Here is a 14,109-nt window from a genome sequence, read left to right as displayed (position 1 = left end):
ATTTTTCATTTAGCGTTTAATTGAAATGTAATAACAAAAAAAGTTCTGATCTTACATAAGCTAATTTAAAAATATAGCCAACAAGATGATATAAATAAAACATTAATATGTATTCCTTCTTTGTAAATTATATTTTTTGTTGAGACTTTAAAATATCTACATAACAGCTGATGACAAGTTTTTTTTATCTCCATTCATTTGTATTTATTGTTTCTCTTAACCTTGAACACTGAAATACATTATTTCAAAATTATCTTAGGACTGCATGGCACGGATGATAACTGTCATAATGTAAGTATTGAAATGTGTTATAATCATTGATGTTGATTTTATTTTGTAATTATCAATAACAATATCTATATCCATGAAATGTCGGAATCTGTACGGCTTTGAATACAATCTCACTACAAAATTATATATAGGTCTATAAATATTATTTCTCGGGGCAAAGTAACAATCTCCTATTTTGCGTCGAAAACATAATGAATTAGAACCAGACATTTTTTAAAAGCGCAAAACCTGAAATAAGAATTACTCGCGATTTCAATTAACCTCTGATTCTTACTACGAACACAGAAAATGGATACTTGATGTATGATATATGACTAATTCCATTTCAAAATATCATAGGGCCCTATCGTATTAAATCATAGCTTTCTTACACTAAGAAAGCTATGAACTTCGAATTTTTAGTTCCTTCATATAGGTCTATTATAGTTCCAGTATTACTGAAATCGTGGTAGCTATTCGATCAAATACACGAATTAAAATGCTGCATATAAAATGCGGGCGAAGGACGGGCATCTGCTAGTATTCAATAAATTCAGGTAGTATGTCTCCTGACTTATAAATATCACAACGCTTTAGTATGAATTTTTGATATAAATTTATCATTAATTGTTTATCAAGTTATTAGATATTATTTATCAAGTCGTTCCAAGGAAAGACTTGTCATTCCTTCTATGTGGAGCAAGCAGTGATTGAGAGACAAGCTTCTTAAACGGTCCGAAATGTCCTTTTCAGCTAAAATAATAAAAGTAATTAATAAAATAAACTTCTATTACTATAATATGCTTAAAAACCGAGATTTTTCCTATCGTGGTCAGAACTCCTCAGATAGGCAAGATGCTACTTCCAAAGTATGCTCTTCGTATAGTATAAAATATTTCCTATCTATCATGGACAAATATAAAAGTTTCCTTTGTTGTTTCTTCTTCTGCTTTAATAAGCAGGTTTGCCAAAATTCCTCTCTAATGACGTTACTTAACTTCTTCAACCTCGTTGTGTTGCTGTTAGACGTTAAAATCTATATAATCCCAGGAAAAATTGGAAAGTTGAGAGCTGTAATGGAATTAAAGTGGAAATTAATAAACCATGCTTTGAAAAGTACAAGTTTAATAAATCGATAGAAATTTCCTTTGAAGTCCAGCTCGCGAACATATCGTTTGAGGGATAAGAAACTTATGAATTAGGGATTCTTTCTATAAGCTCGCTGATGCGCTAATAAAGCAAATCTATTATACTAGCTTTTAGGTTCTGGCTTTGTGAAAAAGATCCTGAGCTAGGTAAAACACGATAATGTACTCACAGTTGGCAAAATAGGAATATTTCAAGTAAATCCTGAATTTGTGTGGGTAAAGAAATCGAGTCTATTATTTCGCTTTCTCTTTTGGAACCGTTCCAGGAATTACTTCAACAAATAAGCAGCCCACATCGTCCTTTTCTATACAAAATAACTGATAATTCTGTTATAAGCCCATCGCTCTCAGTCTAGTTCGGGGCTTATTTTGAATTCCAACGATTGGTTTAAACCAGTAATCATTCCACAACGGTCATAACGAATAGTTCCTTGAATTTCTAAAAGGGATCTTATCCCTAAAAGTAGTTTTTGTTGTCTAGTTTAAGGAATTGTCACGGGCAACTGTGTATGTGTATTAGAGTTACTAAGAGAGTTGCATTGTGCTCATGATCCATTTGAGTACCATACATATGTATGTTCATATGCCAACATTTTTTCAAACAATGTTGGTACTGCAGGGCGTAATACAATATTACCTCACGTAAAGGCAAGTTTAACACTATATTTCAATGATCACGCAAAAATTAATTACCTGCTAGTTTCATTCATGTTAAACAGTAATGCCTCATATAAAGGGAACTTTAATGCTTTAAAAATATAAACCGGTACAATAGAGTATCGAAGAATAGGGGCCTAAATGAGCTTAAAGAACGTCTTTACCGAACCGAATGTAACCGACTAGTGAACATTGGACTGGTAAAAATTGGATTTGGAAAATTTTACCGATTCGTGTTAGGTTTTGTACATGCATATACATACATACATTCATGCATACTCGTATATAGATTCATACATACGCCGTGCTCAAAATTCAAACTACATCCATTTATGGCACCTACACGGCATGCATATTTACTGTATATGCCATAAGAAAGTGGTAAATTATACTTTGCTGACCTTTGACTTCTTGATCCCAAAATTAGTAGAGCTGTTCCTTAGACCAAGAGGAACCTATATCCCGAGTTTTAAGTCTCTAGAACCGTTATATCAAGAGTTATCCACAAACGGACAGACAGGAAGACAGTAGCACGCTTTGTAGAAGGACCTGTTATGTTTGAATCACTGTTTGTTTCATTAATAAAAAACGTTGCTAGTAACCTAGTAGGAACTTTCTAACCAATCCGAGCGCCTTGTATGGGACACGGAAAGGAAGTATCCTGCAGAGGATGGCCGGAACGAATGATACAGTACTGACTGCTTGCACATCGCTTTCTACATGTGTAAGGATCACTGTTATTATTTGTGTGAATGACTTCTTTCTGTCACTCCATATTTCCCAGTGGTACTTTCACATTTCACGTGATTTCACATGCCCACATATGCAATGGGCTACAGAACACGGAGAAGGATTTAACAATCGATTAAAAAGCTGTCTAGTAAACTTGTAATATGTAAAAAAATAAGGATTATTTTATTAATTAAACTGGGTACAGGATATGAACATTTGGCATAACTTAGTGATACAACACATCAGTAACATTACGTTTCGTGGTATGTAATCTGATCTCTTCCCCAGGAAATAACTAACCTAAACATAACTACAATCAAAGTTTAAATAAACAAATCATGCCAGAGCGTTGTGACATGCAACATGTTGTGTTTAAACACCATGCTCACTAACTCTAAAAAATGCTCTTAATAAACTAAACTCAACACTATTATTTAAACTGATCTGCATAATACAGGTTACAACAGGTTTGCACTCGCCGGAAAATCCTGTTTCCTTTACAATCCTTCCATTGTAAAAGACAAACTTCAAACAAAGAATAAACTGGGTAGTTGATGTGTAAAATTTTGATAAAAAAGCACATCTTGTACAAGCATGATGCGTTACATTGCCAGGCATCGAAGGTTTGAAAATCTCGTGTAACCGTAGGTCTGTCGAGTTACTGGCTAGTTTGGGGGTGGGGGGGGGGGAAGTGAGGGTTTTGGGTTCAGAAAATTAAAACAATTTAAAATATAATATTTTAACTGGCCTACGGGATTCGTTTGTGAAAATGTGTTTTTTGTTCATTACAAAAGTTTAAATCTGGTACAATTAGAATTGAAAAACACTACCATCTACAGAATACTTCATAGAGGGTACCGACTATTATCACAATGTTAATATTATGTACCATTTCTCAGTAACTCCTGTAGTATGGCTATGTTTTTGTCCGTTAATATTCGTAATCCTGTTGACAATTTAACACAGGGATTTAAAAAGATACTAACTAAAAAGTAGTTTGTATGTTTTAGTTCTAAAAAAACGTTGTAGTAACAGTTAAAAAATTGCAAAATATAGAATAAAGGCCGTGATAAAACACGAAGGAAGATACTATAGTAAAGTGGTAAAAATCGGAGGACACTCTCTATAAGATAAGCTGTAATTCTTAATAAAAATGTCAATCGAAAGTTTGCAGGACTATTTGGTTGACGTTTTCATTAAGAAAAATAAGCTTTACTAAAAAGTTGTAATCTGAAAAATGTAATAATACATCTAAATCTAAAAAGTGTATATAGTACTGTACATCTGAGATGTATAAGAAGGCCTTGCTAATACATCCTTAGCCTGAAACTGATCTTTTATTCTTCTTGTCGAGATTCTTTTACTGTAATTAGTTTTTTTTCTATAGTATTTAACACTTTTTAAGGTTCTCGTAAGTTCAGATTTTTTAAGCATTGAGTCCCAGCACTTAATTATCCTTAACTTCTTCACAACATCACACTTTGCCAAATATCTCTTGAAACTGGCAATGTATTTAGGGCTATAAAGTCAATTTTTGAAATCTACTTCATATTAAATTATTTACCAATTCATTATGTATAAATATCGGCAAAACAGGACTTACGTCTTAATTTTATTAATTAATTTTAAAATTATTTAGGTTTATAATAACACATTTAAGTATTGTATATTATTGAATACAGAATGATCATAAAAAAATAAAAGTACTTAATTCTTTGAAGTACCAAACTAGAGGTACGATCTGTTCAAATCAAACAGTGCTTAAGGGGTTTTTGTTATTCGTGTAACTTAGCGTTGTAAAAACCCCAATTAATATTTTTGTAAAATATTTACCATCATTATTCTAAAATAAACGTCTTTATCAATTTCAGTACGTTGGGCTTTTAATAACGTTGTGCGTTCCCTTAAATGTTTAAGTTGAAAACAGTTGAGCAATACAAACTTTTAATCGAACAAAGTTATAGATAATATTTGTTTGTCACCAACTTATTTTAAGAGGGTTTATAAAAGAAATACAAGTTAAATCTTTTTATTAATGAAAACTTCAATATCAAATAACTGAAAGATTAAATTGTTTTAAAACTGAATATTAGTAATGAGTAGATAGCATATAAAGCCATAGTTGAGAGAGAAAGTCTACTGTCTATCACTCATGTTTGCCAGACATCACGTGACCTTGGAAACAAAACAATTTAAGCGAATTACCATTGATATTTCATGGCAACGCAGATTTTAACACTGTAAATCTTCAGACTTTGTGTTGAACAATATAGCAATCGGATACAGCTTTCAAATTTACACTTGGAATCATTTTATAAGTTTACTAACTGGATTAAAATGTCTTTTCACAAGTTGAAAGACTACATTATAAAAAAAAGTGGTGTATCACAATATTTTATTAACTACATCCGATAATTTCTGTGGACAAACTAGGGATTTCGATAAAATATTCAGTAAGTGGAATGAGTTATGGTTGTGTCCTTTATACTGTAAGGAAATCCAACAGTTTTTAGGATTTAAAAATCTCCACACGTTCAAGGCATTTCCTTATACAATCATTGTTTATCTAAACGAATTGACGTATTAGATTTCCATTAATATTATTGGCGTTATTTACTTTCAAGCTTTTTCCGAGGACGTTTATCTTCGATTTACGTCATAGTCTGAGCGGTTTAAAGGTTAGGGTTTGCGGACATTCGGTATTACTTAAGCTATAATGATTACTTTATACGTTTTCTGAAAAATATACATGACGTATAATATTTGTTAAGCGGTACCTTGTATACACCTTTGTTCTCGGAATGGAAGTAGAGTACTATACACTTAAAATTAATAAAACGCATACAGAGGCATTAACTCCCGCACTGGCTTAATATGTTCTGAAAGATTACAGATAAAGCAATAGTATTTAGAACATCATTGCCACACCTAAACATAAATATTTTGAAATAACGGTTTATTGATTCTCTTCTCTTGACTCAAGAGAAACTGACTCTTGAGGAAGTTAAACGTAGTAAATGCTTACTGGACCTAAGAGATAACTTTTGGTGAAGAAATAGAACGTTTACTCTAAAACAATTCAGTAAGTAAACATAAAATTTTCAGTAAAATCTTTGACATCTGCCATTTTGTACTGGATAAATCTTTGCGGTATTCATCTCTGTCAGAAAAGCCCTTTAAAATGATCTACATCTTGAACCATACTTACTTTTAATAATTTTGGCAAACTTCTTGTGGACCATTCTGCAGTGGATGTAGAGTCACTGACTTCCTTACACAAATATTAGGTCCAGTAGGCGTTTAGAAAGTTTAATTCTGTCAGCATGAGCCAAGAAAAGGATACTAAGCCGTACACTATAGGACATACATTGTAACCTTTTTGAAACTGTATATACCAGCGCCAATTTTTAGGAGGAGAACATTTTGAGTTTGAATTTGAGGAATTGTGTTCTCCTAATACAGCTCTTTAATTTGATGTACTACTCTGCATAAGGTCTTTTTAAGATCTTCTTCTGACTCTGTGGGCCTTCCCCGTGATAAGATAAGAAAACTTATAGCTATTCCAAAAAGCATATTTTTAGGTATACTAATGATGTACCAAGCGTTATTGCTTTTTCTGTAATAATTCAGAAAATATCAGGCCGTTGGGGGAATTTTGTGAACACTTTATACATTTTTGATTGAGAAAGAATAGGACTATTATTTGACTAGCTGTTACCCGCGTCTTCACACGCAACTTTCAAAATCGAAGTCCTTATAATACGTGATAAAAACGTTTGATGCCATGTGACGGAGTCCTATGATATTTTTTTTAACGTAAGTAGGCATACCGATCCCTAAAACAAAGGTTTGGTACTTGTATGAGCATTTCTGGTTCGAATTAATTTTTACAACGCCACAGCTGTGTCTGCCCTGTTGCACCGATCAAAAATACAAATTCTTCTTAAAAACCTACTTCCGGTAAAAAGTGTTTATTTCAATCCTTATCTAAAATTTTACTTCCAGCCTAAAATATTCACAATAATATGGTAGAGTTTGCCTTGTTCCAACCAGAACAAAATATGTACAAACGTAGGCCTGAAAAGCCTATTTCGGTTAAAATTTCACTACATCCCACCATATAAAATCACCTACAATGCCACAGTATAGTTTTGCCTTATTGCCCCGATCAAAAAACTATATGCATATGTAGCTCTCGAAAATCTTCTTCAGTCAAAAAGCAGGTACTTCCGGCTCTTGTAATTTGCTTTCGATCTAAGATATTTCCAGAGACTTAGTTGAGTTTGCCTTGTCCCGATGAAGAAAATATATATAAATGAGTAGGACTGAAATAACTGTTACGGTCAAGGGGAAACTCCTACTAACTTACTTTTTTTTTACATCCGGGTTAAGGGGATAATTCTTATTAAATTCATGCAACTTTCCAATATAGTCGTTGCAAATGATATAAATAAACGTTATAACGTTTTGCGTAGTGAAGTCTTGTTTTTCGGACTCTAGTTTGGAAGAATTTATCGTTGATGCATATTAGTGTTTATTTCTCTGTATTCCCCTAAGCCACTGTTAAAATGCCAAAGCACAATGTCAAGGAAGTCAACTAGTTTGGAGTACCATACGTGAAAGCATTCACAGCTTTGGTCTTTAAGGTTGGTTTTATAATAATCATACATAATATTGACAATGCATTAAATGTTTTAAATTCGTCACTGCCGCAATCTAGATCAAAAGTTAGATATTAACTTTGTATTTACTATCTGTATTACACTACTTATCAAATACTGTACAATTAATATTTTATCACTTTATAATTATAATGTAACCTATGTTTCAGCCAATTTATCTAACTTCAGCTGAAAGTGCCAACAGGTGTTTACTGTTAGGTACATTTGGATTGTAAAACATAAATACAGTAACACAATTTTTTTCAGAATTCCAAAATATTCCGGGTAACTTTTCTTATAAACCTCTTCGTATTTCAATGAATATTTTACAAAAACGAATAAGCCAAAAAGGTACAGCCGTTCCCGAGATCAGAACTTAGCAACATATTTAGCGATTCAATGTATTTATAAAATTAGGAATACAAAACAAATTAATACATAAATTAATTAATAAACACAAATAACGCAAAATCTATTTTCCTCATTTTGCCGATATAAAACTTTTTAAGCATATATCTAAGCTTAGAATATAAAATAATACTTATGGGTGTACTAGTTCTGGAAATTCAAAAAATAAACGTCCGAGGACAGTTCGAGTAAAAATGATTAATGTGAACATTTCAAATCAACTCCATATCTTATAATATTCTAGGGAATTCTGAACAATCGACTTCATGCACCAGAGAATCATTCAACAGTCTGTTATCGGGGCCTTTTGATCGCAGCAAGAGAGTTAGGAAATGTCCAAAATTACATTTAACTCCTCAATTTTCCTTAAGAGTAGGGCTACCGAACTGCTATAACAACTGTTTGTGCCAACTAAAGTTTGCTGTTTCATAATTATATTTTATTTGTTAGTGAAACAGTGTTCTGTCATAAGCATATTGTACAAGTCTTCCATGCTGAAGTGATAACCCTATGTCGTTGACATAAATAAGAAATACAATTGGACTGAAGGTGGATCCTTGAGAGACCCATTATCTTAGTTGAAACTTCAAAGCCTTGACACGAGTATTACTGGTTTTCGATCAAAAAAATAAATGAACCGCTAAGTAAATAGTGTATAAATTGTATTAAATTTAATATTAATCATACAACTACGATTTAGTAGCAAAAACTCCCTTTACTTAATTCAAGATTCAAATAACACGAAAGTCATTAGGATTTCACGGATTTCTTGGTAATTACCTATCTAGTATTGTTTTTCCCCGAGGTCTCTGCAGACCCAACGGAAGGACCTCTCACTGTCTGTAAACCTCTAGAGAACTTCCGGAGGGAGGGGATGCCCGTGACCGTGGCACAATACGGCTTGTTGCGTCACTTGACTGGGGAGAGAGTGTCTGTCCGGCGGTAACTGTTAGTACAGTGTCTGCGCGCGCGCCTGGCGTAAGTGAGTGGTGAGATAGTGCGGCCCGAGCTACACGACGTACTTACATCGCGGATAGGTGAGTGAATAAACATCTCAGTACATCGTGTATTGAGTAGTCAATAGATATAGTTGGATCCATAAGTCGGAATTATTCAAATGGAATACTTAGCCTGATTCCAAGATAACCAGGATGCATAAATGATCTTATATTAGTATTTATAACGGACTTGTGCTACCATCATAGCAAACACACTCTACAATAACATCATGCTCTGACTAAGAATGTTGGAATGGGGAATGAAGAACAGCGTTCTTCTTTGAAGTTTCATTTTTTATGCAGCATCGTTCTTTGGTCATCCTAAAGTAAAATTTTATAATGATTTTTCTATTTTGGACCCAAAATTATCTATAAACAAAACGCCACTTCTCTGGTTTCAAGGATAGGTAATATTTCAAATCGAGTTAGCTAGAACTGATTTAAATTCCAAATTTATTTGTTCAAATATGAGTTATTGTATCTACGTCATGGCTCAAATAAGAGGCTTAGTTACAAGAGAAGGAAAGATGCAATACGGCATACAAGTGAGGATTATTTAATTTGGTATGAGAGTTACGGTAATGGTTAGTCAGACAGGTGTTCAGTCGATCGTATTATAAACTATACTAGAAAGGTAATTTAATACAAGCACTAAAATGTTAACACCTAGAAATCTTATCAGAAATATTTACAAAATGTACATATAAGACATATAGTTATATGAATATAAAAAAACTTATGTAAGTACACTTAAAATATAATTACACCATTTTTATATTAAAATCTGCCATAAGAATATTGTTTTTGAAATAACTGTTATTTTAATTAACACTGAGATGTACGTTTATTAAAAAGAAATAAACATTTCTATTTTGAATATTGCAAAGGGTCTCCCACAATTTGACTTTTAAACTAAGGTTAATCAAGTAGCACCTTTTCTTTGAACGGGCAATGACCAGATTTACTCTGATTTGCAAGTCAATAAGTATGTATCATTTGTCTTCTGAAGCGATGGAGGCTACTCCATCCGGATGGATAGACTGTGCATATCTTTGCATGACCTTGGTGCCCTTAAGAGCACTGAAATGATCACCGCGAAGGTTTATAGGAGTTTATGATGTCACGGGATTTGTTATGAATACCTATTACTATTCTGGGTGGCCGGTTATGAGATAGCTGCGTGATGGTTAGTCTTTATTACTACAACCATCGATGGTACAGAAATGGCTCTCGCTCTCACTAACAGTCTTTCGTAGCTTTACTACAGAACGTCTGGTTGGCCTATATCCCCGACCACTAAAGTTGTCTAAAGTTATGGAATAAGCTTCTATTGTTTGATGTACAGTTACGTTCCTCTTAGTCGAGCGGACAAAATACAACTACGAGAAGACATACATACTTGCTCGATTCCTACATCTTCGTATTGTGTATTACAGTATTTATTTATATTATCTACCGTCGTAGACACCGGAATCCTTGTTAACAAACATTAGTTTTCATCACTAGGAGGGAAAGCGGTTGTTGTCAATGCGCAATAGTGTTTTATGAACAAGGCAAAGCCTGTTATAAGGTAATCAGAAAATAACAACACCTTGCCAGAGACACTGTAATAAAGGTCATTTATTGCAATTACAAACAGTAGAGGACCCAACACAGAGCCCTGTGGTACTCCATGTTTGACAATTTTCGGGTTAAAGCAATAACCGTTCCAGCTAACAACCTGGGTTCTAACAGCTAGATATGTTTTGACCACTCTTAAGTGCACTGTCCCCCAGACCATACTTACTTAATTTGGAAAGAAAAATATTATGTGATATGCAGTTGAATGCTCGCGAGAGGTCGCAGAGCATGACAAAGGTTGATTGCTTTCATCCAAAGGAATTAAGAAGCCTTTCCAGAAGGGCCTCAACAGCAAGAACTGAAGACTTACCACTTCTAAAACCGTACTGTCCAGGGACTAGAAAATTGTGCGACTCACACAACTGTGTACACATAATGGTTTCGAAAACTTTGGCAATAACGGGGATCAGCGATATAGCATGATAGCTAGCAATCTCACATCGGGATCTCTTCTTAAAAATTGCGACTGTTCTTGCACACCAGGAAACATTCCTTCCACCAAACACATATTCAACAAAAAGCTCAGGATAGATGCCAATACACATACCACTCCTTTGAGAAAGATAGGAGTCATTCCATAAAAGTCTTTACTACTGGTCCTTGATTCTACATTATATGAATAGTCTGTTTTAGAAATAATACTGTTGGTGAAAGTGAAGTGCTTCTCAGACAACTACAGGGTTTATTCCTTGTTTCTAACTGATCACGCGGGGCCCTGATAGTGAGATCTCGTTAGGGAGTATCGAAAAGGATATTAGTCAGACGTATCGAGTGACTAAAGGATATTCATTTCGTCAAAGGGAAAACTCACGGAAACTAAGCAGTTCCGCTAGTTTATTAAGTGTAAATTTTAGTGAGTAACTTCTCGTATTTCGCAAATGATCGAGCAGCAGTCTTTCGACAACTCATTTATTTATTCCTTCCCGGGAATAATTGAACCTCAAGACTGATCAGTGCTTGGAGTGCCGGCGGTGTAGTGCTTTGAAAGTGTTAGTGAGTGGATACATACGGCTCTTATAGGGTCAGATAAAAATTACCTTGTCATTCCTTCACACCAGAGGGAACCAAGGGACTGGCAACAGAAGAGTAGATAACGTATCCAGGAATTATCACAAAGCGGGTCCTAAACTGCGTGGACAACTAAGAAATTTAGATATAGTCAGTGCCGATCACCTGGAATCCTCGAGGTAGGAAAACTGACCCCTCGATGTACTCAGTATTTTGCAAACAGATATCGGGATATGAAATGGATTAACAAGGTAGTATCGCACCTCACCACATACCGCTGAACAGCTTTACTGAGGTTTAACGAATTTTAAAAAAATATTTAGTTATTTTTATTATTGACATATAGAACGACGGGAAACAAAAGATCAATTGGGTCAGGCTACTGTGCGACAGGTTTCAATGAGGCTCAACCAAATACTATAAATGGACATGCACCTTCATAGAATTCATTCTTGTCTATGTAGAAAATCATTTCTACAAAGCTCGAAAACTTCTATAAAAAACTTGAAATTTTGCTTGAAATTGATATTTCACGCAAAATTTAAGTCTCCAGATTTAAAAAAGTCCAAAATCTTTTTCTAATGTGTTAATATGTAATATGTTAAAATCTCTTATGAGTTTAATGAATGTGCTTACAGTTTTAGTCTGCTATTTTGTCGTTGCAGTCTTGGTTACCCATGGAGCCAATCTAAAAATATTCGCTAACGCTCAGCCAATAAAGTCGTTATTATATCTAAGATTAAAGACTTAACCTAACACTAAAATGGGAAGGGAAGTAATTATATACCTTTCCATTTTATAGCAGACTATAAATGTGTTTTTAAATCAGCATGTACTAACTGAACTGAATAAAAGCGTTATTAATTTAAAACAAGTTTGTCTAGATGACAGTCTAGACGGGAAAATTTCAAAACTTGGATTTTTGAGTACCACACAAAAAAATCTCATATCATTTTGTGGGAATTTTGTGTCATTAATGGTAAGAACATAATTCGTTGTTTTCAAAAATGCTTCAGGATCTTAACGGATATAGTAACAAAACTAATTATAATATCTTAGCAATGGTTTAAAGCGAATCCATTCGAACAAATGTCTTGTACATATAAACAATTGAGGAGCATTCTTATTCGCTATTATTTTGAATAATATTCTTTTAATTTGACTGAGGCATATGGGCAGGAGAATATAATACGTACTATAGAGTATAAGGAACGTCAGAGTACGAAAAGATTTCTTAAATATTTAGACTTACGTGGTTCTAACTACGGCTTCTCTTTAATCAACCTAAAAGTGGACAGAAGTTAGTGAAACAGAGAATGATATTATTAAGTCCGCAGAAAAACTAGAATTAACATTTTGTAATAATTTATCAAAAACCGTTGTCACTTTGTAAACATCCAACATCCATTACTGATGTCAATATTTGCAGTGAATCCATCGGCAGCCTTGGCTTGGCCCTTCTGTTGTGTCTACGTGCAAATTTCAACAGGCATTTTTGTGAATAGACCTTGACGGTCGATTGATTATGAACAAACATGTGTCCATCTATGTATTTGAACAGAAGGTAAACAACAACACCTGCGGTTGTTTGTGAAGGCACCTTGACGTCTTAAAATTTCCACAATTTGACGAGTATGTGCTATTTATACAGCACTTCCTCTACGCACTAAACTTGCTTGTCACTATTGCCATATTACCAGCGTGTAATGGAGGGTCGTTTTTTAATCCTCATAGTTTCAAAAGCATTTAAAAATATTCGAAATCAAATTAATCCTTTTTAAAACAGATTTTTATATAGGTTTTGATTTTAATGTACCATTTTAAGTATACAATTACGTTACATTTAATAAAAAAATGATAGCCCATTTTAGAAGAATCTGCCATATTGTTACTGAAAACACGTGTTTTTTTAAGATTGAAAAAGTATTAAAAAGGCAAAATGCATCCGGTTGTCTTCGGAAGTTCACACACGTACCAGACGTGTACAGTTTATTTTTTGTAAAATCCCTGTTGTAATTAATTGAAAACTCTAAACTAATAACTATCTTAAACCAGAAAATAAATATAAAAAAATATACCAACATCTTTAAATGAACATTTGTTGGCAGACCAATGCTTAAAATAGGGTTATCTTAACTTTAGACATTGCTCTTTTAAAGATTAGATTACATCCATTCTGAAGGAAACACCACTTACAGTTTCATCAGCCAAGCAAGAAATCAAATGTTGAGTTTACCCCAGTTTACCTTCCTCTTAGTGCAGTGTCTGCAATCTGACGCTGTCATAGATCAAGGTCATACTGGATTTTGTAGTCCATAGTTGCTTCTGGTGTCAAAATATGCAAAGGGTTTGTTTTGAGCTTCTCCGTAGCCGATTTTTTTTGTCTCTTCAGACGAACATGACTCCAGATTCCAGGAGCAAGTCTGTGATAGTGTCAGATTTCAGATACTGGACTAAGAGAAAGGAGAACTGGAGCCAAACTCGACATTTGTATTGAATCATCCCATCCCTACTATAAATACAATTCTTGAAGATAAGATTTGAAATTGGTTTAAGATATCATTAAGCACATCGAAACACATCTTACTGTGACAGTGTTTGTAGTGT

At 33.9% G+C, this 14,109-nt stretch overlaps 1 protein-coding gene across 2 annotated transcripts in view; it reads left to right on the top strand.

The window, feature by feature from the left end:
* Nucleotides 1-229: 229 nt before the first annotated feature.
* LOC124357033 (pancreatic lipase-related protein 2) overlaps nt 230-14,109 on the top strand; it is a 50,241-nt gene continuing 36,361 nt past the window's right edge. Inside the window, exon 1 of one of the 2 annotated variants that reach the window (XM_046808411.1) lies at nt 230-291. The gene's annotated coding sequence lies outside the window, so the exon portion shown is untranslated. Of the gene's footprint in view, nt 292-8,788; nt 8,914-14,109 lie in introns of those variants that run through there. The other variant, XM_046808410.1, reaches the window with a different exon arrangement.

Source organism: Homalodisca vitripennis, chromosome 3 (assembly GCF_021130785.1).
Source record: "Homalodisca vitripennis isolate AUS2020 chromosome 3, UT_GWSS_2.1, whole genome shotgun sequence".
In the NCBI taxonomy this organism is placed as follows: Eukaryota; Metazoa; Arthropoda; class Insecta; order Hemiptera; family Cicadellidae; genus Homalodisca; species Homalodisca vitripennis.
This window is presented reverse-complemented; position numbering and strand designations above follow the sequence as displayed.